This window comes from Spinacia oleracea, chromosome 3 (genome assembly GCF_020520425.1).
Source record: "Spinacia oleracea cultivar Varoflay chromosome 3, BTI_SOV_V1, whole genome shotgun sequence".
Classification (NCBI taxonomy): Eukaryota; Viridiplantae; Streptophyta; class Magnoliopsida; order Caryophyllales; family Amaranthaceae; genus Spinacia; species Spinacia oleracea.
In genome coordinates, this window is record NC_079489.1 from 77,737,098 (window position 1) to 77,753,842 (window position 16,745).

Here is a 16,745-nt window from a genome sequence, read left to right on the forward strand (position 1 = left end):
ACAATGAAGAATAATGCTTGCTTTACTTACTATCACCCTGCTTTAGTGGAGGCCGTTTTGAAAAATTGTCCAAACTCTATGAAACATTTCCATGGAGAGTGGAGAACGAGTAGCTGCACACGAGGAAGAGAACTCCATCTGGTTGTTGTTGACTAATTATTAATCCTAGTTTTGTGTACTATAAACATTGCTTCAATGGGATAAGTAGCACTAACCTATTAGCTCAAATGGGAGAGCATTGTGCAAATGCGCAAAGATGTGGGTTCGAATCCCATGTAGGTTAATTTATTTGATGTAAATTGGCTAATATTTTTTAACAAAATAAAAATAAAATAGCAAAATAGAAAATGGTGGGCGATTTATCAACTGGGGCACCAAAAAAATATAGTCTTCCTTGATTTAATCAAAGAGGGCGAAATAAGCTGCCTTTCTTGATTCCAATCAAGAAGGGCGGGAAAAGAAAGTGCCTTCTCTGAAATAATCAAAGAGGGCGAAAGAAGTCGCCCTATCTGATTTCAATCAAGGAGGGCGAAAAATATTGCCCTTTTTGATTGCAATCAAAGAGGGCGACAATTATTGCTTGCCCTGCTAAGCTAATACAACGAGCCTAACAGGGCGATGGGAGGGCGATTTAAAAGTCGCCCTGGTAGCCTAAAAGGGCGAGAATTACATCAAATAGGGCGATATTTTTCGCCCTCTTTGATCTTATATGTTGTAGTGATATTTGTAGCATGTACTCCCGTATAGTCTACGAACAGGATCGAGAACTCCAATTGTAGTTCCTCTACTAAGTCCACCAATAGTGCAAATCCGCCTTGAGATTGATATCTTAGATCTCTTTCAAGGTTTGTAGCTTTTTAGGGAAGAACACAGTTTGGAGGCAAACCGAGAATTAGGGTTCTCACTTGTATGTCCAGGGGTATGTGTAACGTGTGTAGTAGTATAGAAAACATATGTGTCTTGCAAACTAAGCAAACCGACCGACCAAGGCCAATGGTCTTTGGCCGGCCAACAAGCCCACGAGGACAATAGCACGCACAACAAACAGCTGGGCCACGGGCCTCGCGCTGCTGCTGCTGCTTTGTGCCTTTGTCGCGCGCGCCACAGCAGCAGGCCATGGGCCAACACTGCTTTGCTTTGCGCGCTGCGTCCATGGGCCTTGCGCTTGTGCGCTCCGGCTAGTGGGTTGCTCTTTGTGTTGCGACTTAATTATCTTTTGAAATTTTATTTATCGTATAGCTCGATACGATCCAACGCCGTACAATAAGATTATTCGTTTCGCCTAGATTATGAATATACGCAATACGGTATACAATTCCGATCCAACGTCATATAGTATATTTATATTTTCTGAACTAATTTTTCGAAAATCCATTAAGTGAATTTCCGATTCATTTAATTCGGCGATCTGTTTTATGTCATTGGTGTGACCTTGTAGGTTTAGTCAAGAGTATGCTGGCCAAACAAAGATTAGAACTCACTTGTTGTAAATATTGCTCCAGCTAGCTGTTTCGGTCACTTGATTTTACTGAATTATTTATTCGTAATTAATCTGAACCTTAGTATTAGATGAATGCACCTTGGGTGAAGGACACATTTCCTTTAGTCTCCCACTTGTCCTTTAGACAAGTGTGCATTCACATTCCTTTGTCGCCTAGTGTTACTTGCTGAACATAAGGTAAGATCCAACTATCCTTATTAGGTCCACAATTGTTTCTTGGATTACTGAGTTCAACTGCTAAAATTTTATAGAAAGTTGAGCCTTAACCATTTTGAGCATGGTCATCCATTTTCACAGTATCTAACTCTCCGAGAGGCCTTGTTATACAACAACACCATACCCTATCAAAGATAGGAGAACAATCCAATCTTGTAATCTATGAATACCTATTTTGATTCATAATACACCTGACTACTGCTTTTATAGTCTCCTTTTATGGTGCGACATTTAGCGAGCATCAAAGCGAACTAATCTTCAAACAAGCAATCATAATTACTCATGTTTTGAGGAATGGTTTTAATCACTATTAATGAGAACAACTTATAACATGACTTTAATAGCTTAAAGTATTCTCATGACATTTATGATATTTTTGATGCCTACAAGGATATCAAGACTGGAGTCTGTGATAAAGAAACACCCATAAGTGAACTTGAATATTTAATCACAAAAGGATCCCTAATCCTGATCATTGAAAGGTTGGACGAACAATGACTAATGAAGATTAGATTGCAAATTGATTTATAGTTTAGTTTCTTGAACTAGATGGGACTTGGATGTCAAAAATCATTTGCATAGATAATTATTGGAATTCGTATCAGATTGACCATGAGAACACTTTAAGAGATTAAAGTCATGTCATAAGCTGTTCTCATTAATGGTGATTGGAACCTATTCCTCAAAACATTAGTAATTATGATTACTTGTTTGAGAATTAGTTCTCTTTGATGCTTGCTAAACGTCGCACCTTAAAAGGAGACTATAAAAGCAGTATTCATACTAGCTATGAATCAAAGTAAGTTGTTCATAAGTTACAAGAAGGGATTGTCCTTCTATCTTTGATAGGGTATGGTGTTGTTGTTGTACAAGGCCGCTCAAAGAGTTAGATACTATGAAAATGCATGGACGTGCTCTGATTGGTTAAGGCTTAACCATCTGTAAGAGTTTAACAGTTGAACTCGGTAATCCGAGAAACACTTCTGGACCTAATAAGGATGGCTTGGAGCTTACCTTATGTTCAGTAAGTAACACCAAGATACAAAGGAATGGGAATGCACACTTGTCTAAAGGACAAGTGAAATACTGAAGGACATATTCCCTTCAGCCAAGGGGCGTTGGTCCAATACTAAGGTTCAAATTTTTTATGAATAATTAATTCAGTGAGATCAAGTGATCGGAACAGCTAGCTGGAGCAATGCTTCCGATCAGTGTGTTCTAATCCTTATTAGGCTCACAGCTTACTCTTGACTGAACCTACAAGGTCACACCAATGACATAAAAAAGAAAGTCGGATTAAATAAATCGGAAATTCATTTAATGGATATTCCGAAATTTAGTTTAGAAAACGTAAATACACGTTAAAACGTTGGATCGTAATCATATATCATATTGGGTATATTAGTAAGCTGGGAGAAACGAATAATCATATCGTACGACATTGGATCGTCAAAGTACTATACGATAAATAATAGCCGCACGACCTATTGTACGGATACGAGGGAGTTGCCAGCCCACGAGCCAAAGCGCGCAAGCGCAAGGCCCATGGGAGTAGTAGCAACGTCAAAGCAAGCGCGTTCGGACCATGGCCATGCTGCTGGCACGCGCACGGGATGAATCAAGGCAACATCAACATCAGCCTAGCTCCCGGCTTGGGCGCGGCCCAAGGCCCAACGCTGGTTGGCTGTGCGGGTTGTTGGCTGGTCATAGGCTTCAAGCCTTGGTCGGTTGGCACCTTATTTTCCCTAGGGTTTAATATACTAAACCCAATATGTTTTCCACATAACTAATAACACACATCTAACCCTAGAGCTCAACTAAGAACCCTAATTCTTAGTTTTCCTCCAAGAGTAAGATTTTCCCAAAAAGCCAAAATACTTTGTGGAAGTTCTAAGCTTACGGAATCAAGGCGGATCTGAATATGTCGGTGGACTATTGTAGAGGAACTACACATGGAGTTCTTGTTCGTGTTCGTAAGGCAAGTGGGAGTAAACGCATCCAATGTATGTTTCATTTAATTTGTACTTTTACATGTGATTCTGGATTCGGGATTGTTCTTCCGGTTTGTTAATTAGATTAGCATAAAGCCCAACACTCTCATCAAATGTTTTCCAAGCTAAGGCATCTAATGGATGCCTTGAATTCTTCTTATCATGTTCACCCAATCGCTTTGTATCATGCCATCTTATCTCTTCCGCTGTTTCTGATGACATGTAGATTCTGTTTAGCTTCGGGATAAGAGGGAAATATCGCATTACCTTAGCTGGCACACTTCTCTTCAATGTATTTGTATCGTCATCACTTACATCGCCACTCATACCCTTAGTTCACTTCCACCTTGATGTACCACAGACATTACATACAATTATTAGGACAAGCATCAATGTTTCCATACCCAAGTCCCAATTCTTTTATCAGTTTCTTACTGTAATAATAAGACGCGGGAAAATCAAGTATTTAAGGAAATGCATCTAAAATTAGCTTTAACAAAATATTGAAAGAGTTAATAGATCAGTAGTTCATGCACTTCAAGTGAAATAAGTGTCAAAGAAAAGATAACTTTGAAAAATTGATACACCCCTCGTATAATTTCTCCTTAGAAGCTTCAAGTAACTTCTTATACGTCGCCTCTTCTTCTACTGTAGAATCATCATATTCAACATATGTTTTATATGTCACGGGCTCCTCAATCCATTCATCATCCTCTCATGCTTCAAAAGTTGGCAAATTGGGAGGCATATTAACAATAAAAGTTGATCTAAATAGTCCTCCCATATTATCTCGACCTATAAACCCACTTTGACTACTGGGGAATCCTTCACTAGTAATCCCTCCATCACTCTCAAACATGCGCTAAACCATATCCACTTTCCCATGAAAGGTCAAATTCTTATAAGACTGTTAGGTTATGAACAATCAAAATTAATTGCCACATAATCAATTAGCACAATTTAGTATACATAATATGTGATGCGTGCCTTCCCTAGCTTCTCCCGAAACGAACAAAAACAAGTATAAAGCTCCAAATGTCGCCCCTTCGTGGATAGTCCAAAGCACGTTCGCATCCTCCTTGGGTTCAACCGACTAAGATATCGTCTAAGGTATTATGCACTCGGGAACTCACTATTAGTGATAGACAAGAGTATTTAATCTTATGTATTCAAATTGTGTATTAAATTTATGACCATGGGTCATATATTTAAAGGGAATAGATAGTCGTATCCTACTAGAATTAGGATAATCAAAGCCCTTAGAATTAGGATTTAGGTTAATCACAAATTCTTAGACATCCAAACACTTAAGTATTAGGATAACGATAAAATTCTTAAGTATGTAAGATAAGGAAAACGGATAGCTTGTGGACCAAGATACTTGTCGGGCAAGTAGCCTTGGCTCCCAAGCGTAGCTTCCAGTCCACGCCAATACTGATGGTTGCTCGCTGGCTTGCCATCCACGCCACTCCTGCATGCTGCTCGCTGGCTTGTTGCCTACGCCATGGCTCCCAGGCCATGCACTGGGCGCTGGGCCTTGTGCTCGGCGCTGGCTTGTCGAGCGATGGGCTGGCTCACTTGCCGGCTTGTCGCTCGTCGTGCTTTCGGTTTTTTTCCGACTCGAACAATATTTACTTTTCTGATAATATTTCCGATTCCGACAATATTTCAGTTTCCGGCAATATTTTCGATTCCGTCAATATTTCTATTTCTATTTAATATATTAAAAAACCCACGATATTTTCATTTCCGATAATATGTCCGACTTCGATAATATTTATATTTCCGTCATAAACCATATTTCAGTTTCCGGCAATATCTTCATTTTCGGCAAATATTCTTTCTTTGCCTTTTGATGGGTTTAGCTCCCACTGGAACCAACATCCATCATTTTCGAATATCCATAATTAGAGTATTTACTAAATATTATATTGACCTAAATACTTGATCCGTTCGCGTACTATTTGTTAGGATATGACAAATATAAACAGTATATTTAATGCGGAAAAACCATTAAGCCAGGAATCCAAATTAATTGTCACATAGTCAATTAGCATAATTAGGATACATACAATGTGATGCGTGCCTTCCCTAGCTGCTCCTGAACCGAACAAGAACAAGTTTAGGACTCCAAATGTCGCCCCTCCGTAGATAGTCCACAGCACGTTCGGATCCGCCTCAGATTCAATTAACTACAATATTATCTAAGGTTTTATGTGCACTCGGAAAGCTTATTATTAGTTTTAGGCAAATTATTAAATTCTCTCTTGAACTTAATGTATGTGAATACTTATTCAATTGCATTATGAATTGTGATCATGAACCACATATTTATAGGGTGGAAATAACGGAGTTAGAATTCTACTAGGTTTCAAATAACTAAATCCATTAAGATTCTAGTTAAATTATACCATTAGAATTTTACGTTTAATCAAACACCTAAGTATTTCAGATTTAACAAAAACATCCAATTTGAGTAGAATTAGGAAAACGAGATTACTTCACAAAGAAGTAATCCTATCCGGCCAAGGGATTGCTTGTGTGGCCCTTGAGCCCACGCTGCTGTGCAGCCCGCAGCTCGCAACTCCCAGCCCACGAGTGCTTGCTGCTTGCTCGCTGGCCCATGGGCGCTGGCAGCTGCACGCGGCCCAGTGGGCGCTGCTGCTCGGCCTGCTTGCTCGGCGCGCGTGCGGGCTTGCTGGGCGCTGGGCCTGGATTCGTGTTGGGCCTTGCGTCTTGCTAGCTCGTCCGTTGATCGTTTCGTACGTCACGCTTCCAATTCGTTTTCCGATTCCGGAATTCGTTTCCGATTCGAACAAATATATAATATTTCCGATTCGGGAATTTAATATTTCCGATTCGAAGAAATATTTCCGATTCCGGTAATATTTCCGTTTCCGGCAATATTCCCGATTCCGGTAATATTTTTGTTTCCGGCAATATTTTCGGTTCCGGCAATATCCCTAGTTCTGATAATATTTTCTGATACGTACCATTTTCCGTTTCCTGCAACATCTACGACTTGGATAATATTTATATTTCCGTCACAATCCATATTTCCGTTTCCGGCAATATCATCATTTCTGGTGCATTCTATATTTTTCCTTTTGACGATTTCAGCTCCCACTGGAACCGAGATCCGTCGTTTCAGAATGTTCATAAATAGGGTATTTAATTCACTTAAATACTTGATCTGTTCACGTACTATTTGTGTGACCCTACGGGTTCAGTCAAGAGTAAGCTGTGGATTAATATTATTAATTCCACTCGAACTGAAGTGGCCTCTAGCTAGGCATACAGCTCACTTGATCTCACTGAATTATTAACTTGCATAATTAACAAGGGCATTATTTCCTTCAGTCTCCCACTTGTCCTTAGGGATAAGTGTGCATTGCCTAATTCCTTTGTCGCTTGATGCTTGTTCATGAACATTAGGTAAGAGTAGTCATCCTTATTATGTCCCGAGGTATTTCTCGGTTTCATAGTTCAACTGATCAAATAAACAGATAATCATAACTTATGATTCATTTGAGCACGGCCATGCATTTTTCAGTTTCTAGCTCTCCGAGTGGCCTTGTACAACTTTCAGCATCTCATTCCGATTTATGGGAGGACAATCCCAATCTTGTGATCTTGAGGTTATACTTCGTTTGATAGGTGATTACCCGAGCGTTGCCGTTATAGTCTCCTTTTACGGTGCGACGCTTGACAACGTCAAAGTAACCAGTTCTCAAACAAGTAATCTCAAATCACTCAGGTATTGAGGATTATTGTCTAATAATATAATGAAATTTACTTATGACAAATTTTCATCGCTTACAGTAAAGTTTCATAGGTCTGTCCGATACTAATCTTCTCAAAGTAAGTATCTATGCAAATGATTGCGACATTGCCATGTCCACATAGTTCAAGAAACAGAACTTCTAGTCATCTTGCATTCTAGTCGTCTAATGTTTTCTATGCGTCCACCTTTATAGAAAACTTCCGACCAGGGACCATTTTCAACTTTTGACATTCAACTTCACTTGATAGGCATTTCGTAGTCACAGGACTGGTCCTGACAGTCTATCTTGAATATATCGTCAAATTGAAAGGACTCATCATTTAATAAACCACAAATTAAATGGAAAAATGAATTATATTCATTTATATGAATGGTTAACCAAAACGTTTTACAAAGTATCAAACCCTAAAACTTTAAAACATTTATTAAGGAAATCAAAGCCATTCTCCAATATGATTGATTCACATAGCTGCAGTGTGCGAGTTTTGCTTCGCTTGCGGCAGAGGTTTAGTTAATGGATCTGAGATATTGTCGTCAATTTCAATCTTGCTTATCTCGACTTATTTTCTTTTAACGAACTTTCGTAGAAGGTGAAATCTACGAAGTACATGCTTGACTCTCTAGTGGTGTCTAGGCTCCTTTGCCTGTGCAATAGCTCCGTTATTGTCACAATATAGAGCTATTGGTCCTTTAATGGAGGGGACTACACCAAGTTCACTTCCTTAGCCAAATAGCTTCCTTTGCTGCTTCATGTGCAGCAATGTACTCCGCTTCAGTTGTAGAATCTGTAATGTTGCTCTGCTTAGCACTTTTCCAGCTTACTGCACCTCCGTTGAGGCAGAAGACAAACCCAGACTGTGATCTGAAATCATCCTTGTCGGTTTGGAAACTTGCGTTCGTATAGCCTTTAAAAATTAATTCATCATCTCCACCATAGACTAGGAAATCATCTTTGTGCCTTTTCAGGTACTTCAGAATATTCTTGGCGGCAGTCCAATGCGCCTCTCCTGGGTCTGACTGGTATCTGCTCGTAGCACTGAGTGCGTACGCAACATCCGGGCGTGTACATATCATAGCATACATTATTGAACCAATCAATGATGCATATGGAATCCTACTCATTTGTCTACGCTCATCTAGTGTTTTTGGGCACTGAGTCTTGCTAAGAGTCATTCCATGAGATATGGGTAGGTAGCCTCGCATGGAGTCTTCCATATTGAACCTTTCAAGCACCTTATTGATATAATTGCTTTGACTAAGTCCAGTCATCCTTTTAGATCTATCTTTGTAAATCTTGATGCCCAATATGTACTGTGCTTCTCCTAGATCCTTCATCGAAAAACATTTCCCAAGCTAAATCTTGACATAGTTCAACATAGGAATGTCATTTCCGATAAGTAATATGTCATCGACATATAATACTAGAAAAGCAGTTTTTCTCCCACTGACCTTCTTGTATACACAAGATTCGTCTGTTGACGAAGCTAAAGTCATTGACTACTTCATCAAAACGTATATTCCAGCTCCTTTATGCTTGCTTCAATCCATAAATGGACTTCTTAAGCTTGCATACCTTTGTTTTCATTCTTTGGATCCTCAAAACCCTCAGGTTGTGTCATAAACACAGTTTCTGTTAAAACGCCGTTTAAGAAAGCGGTTTTGATATCCATCTGCCATATTTCGTAATCGTAATATGCAGCGATTGCTAACATTATCCGAATAGACTTTAGCATTGCAACTGGTGAAAAGGTTTCATCATAATCCACATCGTGGACTTGCCTGTAACCTTTTGCAACTTATCTAGCTTTGAAAACTTCTAGTTTCCCATCCTTGTCCTTTTTCAGTTTGAAAACCAATTTGCTTCCTATGGCTTGGTAGCCATCTAGCAAATTGACCAGATCCCAAACTTGGTTTTCAGACATGGAGTCTAATACAGATTACATGGCTTCTTGCCATTGCTTGGAGCTAGGGCTCGTCATAGCTTGTTTGTAAGTCGCAGGTTCATCGCTTTCCAGCAATAGAACTTCACGGCTCTCGTTCGTCAAAATACCTAAGTATCTTTCCGGTTGAGACCTATATCTCTGCGATCTACGTGGGGTTACATTTCTAGATGGTTCTTGATCTCACCAGATACTTCTAAAGATCTCTGAGTTTCAACTTGAATGCCATCTTGAGCATTCCCTAGAGTTTGTTGTTCGACTCGAATTTCTTCAAGGTCTACTTTTCTCCCACTTGTCATTTTGGAAATATGATCTCTTTCCAAAAAGATACCATCTCGATCAACAAACACCTTGTTCTCAGATGTATTGTAGAAGTAATACCCCTTTGTTTCCTTTGGATAGCCCACAAGGATACATTTGTCAGATTTCGGTTGAAGTTTGTCAGAAATTAATCGTTTGACGTATACTTCACAACCCCAAATCTTAGGAAAAGACACATTTGGAGGCTTTCCAAACCAAACCAAGTTATGGTGAAGATCGATCCCCAAGTTATGGTGAAGATCGATCCCGTCGTACTCCATTGGGCCCAACCAAGTTGGCTCGTCCTCGGGGTCACGGCCCCCTCCGGACTCCAACGGAAGAGACGAAGAGTCATTCCTCGTCCGCCGAGAGGCCCGAGCGGGCCGATAAGTAGACTCCCGTCTCATCGGAAGAGAGGGGCTTATCCGTGGCTGCATCATGTAATCCGAAGCCTCCGCCTCGGTAGAAGACGAACTGTCACCGGACATACTACATTTCGCAAGACGTACGAAAACCATAAGGCATCACACCTTGAGCTTAGTAATACAAGAAATTACATAATGAAATTCCAAACACGACAAGCTAGTGGCAGCAAACAATTTCGTTCCCTAAGTATGAGCATGTTGCTAAGTTCATAATTACTAATAAAGTTCGTACATACGAAATTGACCACGAACTACTCCGAACATCAAAATCATGTGTTTTCTATCATCCATGGGCTATGCAAACAACAAGCAATACACCAAAAACACCTAAATTGTGTCCCCAATACCAATTCGTAGGCACACTTGGGGGCTAATTTTGAAAAAATCAAAATTGCCCAAGATCAACATACTTGCAGAATTTAACATGCCTAGGCACTCATACATGTTATAAACATCACATACAAGCAAACAATTGCTAAAAATTGGGCCAAATATTAAAAACCGTAATTCAATTTGGGCATGAAATGTCATACGAATTTCTACTCAAAATTAAGCCAAAACTCAAGTTAAACTCAAAATTACTTACATATACGTGATCTAGAATGACTTGGGAACAATTTTGGTGAAAAATTTCTGCAAATCCGAGCAGAATTGATGAAGAATGTTGAGAGAGAACTCGAAAAAAACTCGAACAAGCAGCAGCAGAAATGGTGAACTGCCACTGCGCTGTTCGAATTTAAAGAAGATGTGCGCTGGAATTTTTCAGCGCTGAAAAATTTCAGCGCTCAGTTTCACGCGCTGGAATTTTCCAGCGCACAATGGTTCCATTTCAGACAAAAGGACGGGCCACTTCGCCCCATTTCTTGCCAAGTAACCGCTTAACTTTGTTCTGTTTTCCTTCCCACGGAAAAGTAACGGTATTTCAAATACTGTTATTATGATAATAATAAGTTATTCCGATGGCCCACTAACAAGAAACTGTATTCCGGAAAATCACTGTAACCCATTTAGGTAACAGTTCTTAAACAAAAAATCATTTTCAAAAACAAAGAAAAGTCGGTATTACAAAAAATATGTATTCTGTATTCTGAAAATTTTGAAAATTCTGTATTCTGTATTCCGTATTTCGTCATTTTGTATTTTGTTATGAAGTTTATTCATTCCACGTTAACAAAAATGTTAATATTTCGTATTCTATACACTAGTGGAAAAAGGGTCATTTGCATCGCACTTTTAAGCACATTTGCGTCGCACATCGTGCGTGGCAAAAGCTCTCGACGCAAATGACTAAAAGTCATTTGCGTCGCACATTTGTGCGACGCAAATGAACCTTATTTGCGTCGCACATTTAGCAAATGTGCGTTGCAAATGACTTTTCAGCACCATGCCTGAAAAGTCATTTGCAACGCACATTAGCTAAATGTGCGACGCAAATGACTTTTAGGCGAAAAAAAAAAAGTCATTTGCCACGCACATTAGCTAAATGTGCGTTGCAAATGACTTTTTTTTTTTTAAAAAAAATTCGTTTTTTAATATTTTAGTTACAACCCAATAAAAGGCAAATTCACCATAGATCACCCAACATGTTGATAACCTAACTACACTTTTAACATAAAAGTTTAAGTGAACCATAAACGAATGAGGCCCAAGATATCATTCAAGCAGATGAAAAAGAAAGTGGAGATGGAAACAATAGCCATGAGATGAGTAACTTGAATATGGAGCTGAGTATAAACAACAACAATCTCTAGGAAGTTGATGACCAAGTTGCAAAGACAGAGAAACTTGGACTGCAACAGACTGCAGCCATAAAGTTAGTACAAGAAGCACTTAATGCAATCCTACAATATGATGCAGAGTCATTTCATCAACAGCCAAATCCAGTCCAAGAAATGGCTAATAGTTCTGTCAGAGAGAGAATTTCAACTCCTACAACCTCCATCGAAGAAAATTGCAGCTAAGGTGGTGAAATAGATGGAAAAGTGACTGGTAGATCAGCAGAAAAGCAACAGCAAACAGGTAAAAGATCCTACAAAAAGAACCAGATGAACATAAGAGTTCATGAAAACAAATGTCCAAGAGTTTCAGCAAGCTCAAAAAATTGTTTGTGCCTGCAAAATTCATCAAGGCGATGGAAAAACTGAAGAAAATAAACCCACGCAAACCACAATACTTATCTGCTGTACAAACTCATAATTCTAGTTTACAAACTTTTAATAAACTTCGCCCGTATTACATTGGAGTTGTAAGCTCCTACAACAGTTGAAGCAATAGAAACTCACCGAAAGACACCTTAAAACATTCTTCATGATAGCCATAGTACAACCTACGCAACCTGCTCTCTGTTTCATTAGAATAAACAACTTCCCAACTGATCATCACAAACCTCAGGACACTTGCAAGTTTCATTAATAATAAAACAACCATAGCAAGCAGGCATATATACACTTCCCAACTGATCATCACAAAGACTACCAACCAGAAACAACCAAAAATAAAGGTTATCCAACATCCAAGTTAGATATGGTTACATATGAAGCACCCATAATAACCAAGGTTATCCTACGTCTTCCTGACAGTCACAATATATAAAAGGAAAGATATGCCAATACAATCAAAGGGCCCAGGAAATTCATTGTGAATGAAAAAAAGAGAGCAAGCTCTAGATAATTAGTGGATGCAAGATTCCAATTCAATTTATGCAAGAAAAATACAGAACTGTAAAAATCAAAAAAAGAAAAGAAAATGAATGCAGGACCTTGCGAAAGGCATTGTTCACGGCGAGCATCAAGCTTACACTGGTTCAATTTCTCCGGCATATTCGCCTGTTACATAAAAAAACTCCATTGTCAGACCAAAATCAAACAAATTACAATATGAAATAAAAATAAAAATTTGAACCGAGAAAAAAAAAGCCGAGAAATTAAAATTGAAGCACACTAAATTATGAATTTACAGCGTTCGTGCGACACTAAGCCACAAATCTGTCCTAACTGATGTTCTAGGCTTTTTACTATAACTTTAAGCAAGTTCGTTCTGGAGTCTGGAACGACCAGTCTATGGTCAAATTGGTCGCCATTAACTGATACTATTAAGAGGACATTGTATATCACTGCACCTTATTCCCCTTCCTCATGACACATTTCTAGTCTACTTCAGAAATTAAACCAAAAATTCTCAACTTTCCAACAAAACTCTAAAAGCGCTAACCAGATCAATAACCAACCATTATTCTCAACTATAACACTAACTAACCAATCCAAATCAATAAAAACATCTATGAAATCAACAAGAAATATACCAGGAAATTAAGGGGGGAAAGAGTAAAAAAATCTAGCAAAGAAATCACAATATATCACAACAATCAATCATTCTAAAACAAACAATGCAAATTTCGGATGAAAACTAAAATTAAGAAGAAGAAAAAAAGGAAACAAAGAGAGTTATTCAAAGTAAGTAAGTAAAGAAGAAAGATACAAACTTCTATCTGAATTCATACAACTTCAAGCTGATTAACATTTGCAAGCCAAAATGTATAGCTTAATCAAGAACAAACAACAATAATTCAAAGTCTTACTATAGTCTCATACATTTTGGAAACATGAGGAATGAAACTTACCATCGGAGTAAATCTTCTTACTCCCAAACGAGACTCAATTCAGCCAAACCACTGCAACAGAACATTCAAATGAACACAATGTCAGAACAAAAAAAATCTGCGCAAAATTAACAAAAACAAATTCATAATCCCTAGCAAAATATTACGCACACTCACCCCCTCATTGTTCTAAATTATTGGAAATTAGTGACCTAATTCACGTAATTTCTCACCAAATCCCAAACCCAAAAAAAGAAACCCTAAATCTTTCAAATTAAACAAAAAAGTAACCACAAAATTCAATGAAAGTGTACCTGATTGAGTAAATAAGGGAATCAATTGAAGAATTAGGGTGAAGAAGATGGAAATTGAGGGTAAGTAAGTGTACCTGATGGAGACAGGGATCGATTCCTATTCAGTGGGCATTCTCCAATGGAGGCGGCGGCGGCGGCGGCAGCTGTGGCCTACGGTTCCAGCGAAACTCTCTCTAAATGTAGCTGCGCCTGGTGTAGGGTGAAGAAGATCGATGGAGGATGAGGGTGAAGAAGATCGAAGATCGATGGAGGATGAGGGTGAAGTCGTTAAGGTAGCTGCGCCTGTTTGTTTTGTTCTTCGACAAATTAGGGTGCAGTACGCGTGGGTGAGGAATAATTAAAAACTTCTGAATTTTTTTTACCTCCTCTGCGTCGCAGAATTACTAATCTGCGACGCAGGTGACTTAAAGAGTCATTTGCGTCGCAGATTAGTAATTCTGCGACGCAAAGGAGGTAATATTTTGCGTCGCATTATTACTAATCTGCGACGCAAATGACTCTGAGAACATTTTAGAGTCATTTGCGTCGCAGATTAATAATTCTGCGACGCAAATGACTAATTTTAAAGCTTAGAACTGTCAATTGCGTCACATGTTTAAATGTGCGAGGCAAATGTGGTGATGCAAATGATTGTTTTTCCACTAGTGATATTCTCTATTCCGTTATTCCGTATTCTGTTTCAAGGTTTATCCATTCCTCGTTAATAAAAATGTCAATATTCCGTATTCCGTATTCCGTCATTCCGTATTCTGTTTCGAAGTTTATTCATTCCTCATTAATAAAAATGTCAATATTCCGTATTCTATATTTCGTATTCTGTGTTATGTATTCCGTATTTCGTCATTCCGTATTCTGTTTCGAGGTTTATTCAATCCCCGTTAATAAAAATGTCAATATTTCGTATTTCGTATTCTATATTTTGTATTTCGTATTCTGTATCCCGTATTCTATAATCCGTATTCTGTGATTCGTATTCCGTTGTCATTTTGCATTTTGTATGCGGTTGTCGTCCCGTATACTGTCATCATTCCACTTCCCATATTCCGTTCTCAAAAGAAATCAAGTTACGTATCTGTTTTTGAAAAACTCGGTTCCACCATTTGAACGACTTCAATGACTTCGTGAGAAGTCAATTCAAATCAATGGGTTCCGGATGACTCGTGACTGATCTATTGGCATTCCCAGTTATGACCCTTCAGTCAAATCTTATTACTCGGGGGCTCGTGGGACCCTCGTTCGGACTTGGTCTTAACCAAACTAGGTTCTAGACGCACTCCGTCTACTAATACTTTAATTGTCGTCTTGCTCAGACTCGATCAAAGTGGGGGCTAACTGTAGACGCCAACATTTGTTTCTAGGCCCGATACGGTGTGTTCGATTATGAAACCAAACATTGCTTGACTAAGCTTTGCTAATCATGCAACGAACGATCCATGACTGACTGATAATCCCTTAAAGCATACTTACATTTTTAGAAACTTTTATTTATAGTAACTGCTATTCTTGAACGCTGCCCAGAATGGTAACTGCATAAGATAAAACATCCGAGTGTATAAGTCGCATTACGATTTGTCATCGGATAAAGGATAAAGAGTTGCATCCCAAATCATATTCTAAAAGATAAAACCGTGAGTGAGATTCGTGTAAAAACCAGATAAAACTGGAAAAGTGAAGTAAACACCAGCCCTAGAAAATTCTATCGCTGACACGTACGCGCCACAATATTCTAGCGCACAAATCAAAAGCGCCATTATTTTATGGCGCTACAATTTGGTTCTCACCCAATCACGCAAGATAGAGTTTTAACCCAGCTGTCAAGTAAACACATCTGGCGCTGACATGTGAAGCGCTAGAAAATAACATCACTTCTGATTCAAGCGCTGGAAATATCTAGCGCTTCACACATCTCAGTAGAAAACTCACATTTCTCAATTCTATCTTATTCTGGCCTATTTTAGTATAAATAGGGGCTCTAAGTTACAGAAAATAACACACATTCCTAACCTAAAACCTTAAGCTTGAGTATTGGCCGAAGCTTTTCTCTATCCCGTATTCGTGTGTCTGCCGCATTAACATTCTATTAAGCAGACCCTGCCTGCACGACCACCTGAATCAGTCCGAACACTGCCGAAGTGCTACCGAGATCTAGACCCAATCATTAAGCCTAAAACATACAAAAACTCTTGAAGGATCTCGTCCCGCAGTCAGTTAGTAATCGGAAAGTTTGAAGGCCAAACGGAAAGCTAGCAAAGTCAAGTGGTAGGTGTTCCTGAGAGCCGCAGTATAGCCTACGTTATACTGTAACCTGAATCTATATTTCACGGCTTTCATCACCATATAAATCTGTTCACTTTAATCTGTTATATTACTCACGCCTAAATCAGATAATTCTTGGACAAACCGATTTGTTGCTAAGCACCTTGAATTAACCTAAATCAGCGTTTTGACGTCTGTCTAGTAATATCTGTGCATTAAAATCAATCCAAAGTAGTAATGTAGCATAACGTATTTCCCATAGTCGTCACATTTAACTAGTAAAGACCGCCGCGTGGTCTAATGTCGGACACTCCCCGTATTAGTAAACGTCCCCCGAATTCTCAATCTCTGCTCTGCCGGATGTACGTTGAGGGATCTCCACACCAGGGATCACAAGGGAACATATGGCCGTTGTGAGTC

At 39.0% G+C, this 16,745-nt stretch overlaps 1 long non-coding RNA gene across 1 annotated transcript; it reads right to left on the reverse strand.

Annotated features, from left to right (window-relative positions):
• Positions 1 to 11,920: 11,920 nt before the first annotated feature.
• LOC130469130 (uncharacterized) lies at positions 11,921 to 14,228 on the reverse strand. Its single transcript, XR_008929506.1, has 4 exons — positions 14,144 to 14,228; positions 13,777 to 13,827; positions 12,916 to 12,982; positions 11,921 to 12,186 (listed from the first exon to the last, which is right to left on the reverse strand). It is a non-coding gene; the product is annotated as an uncharacterized lncRNA (long non-coding RNA).
• Between the last annotated feature and the right edge of the window lie 2,517 nt (positions 14,229 to 16,745).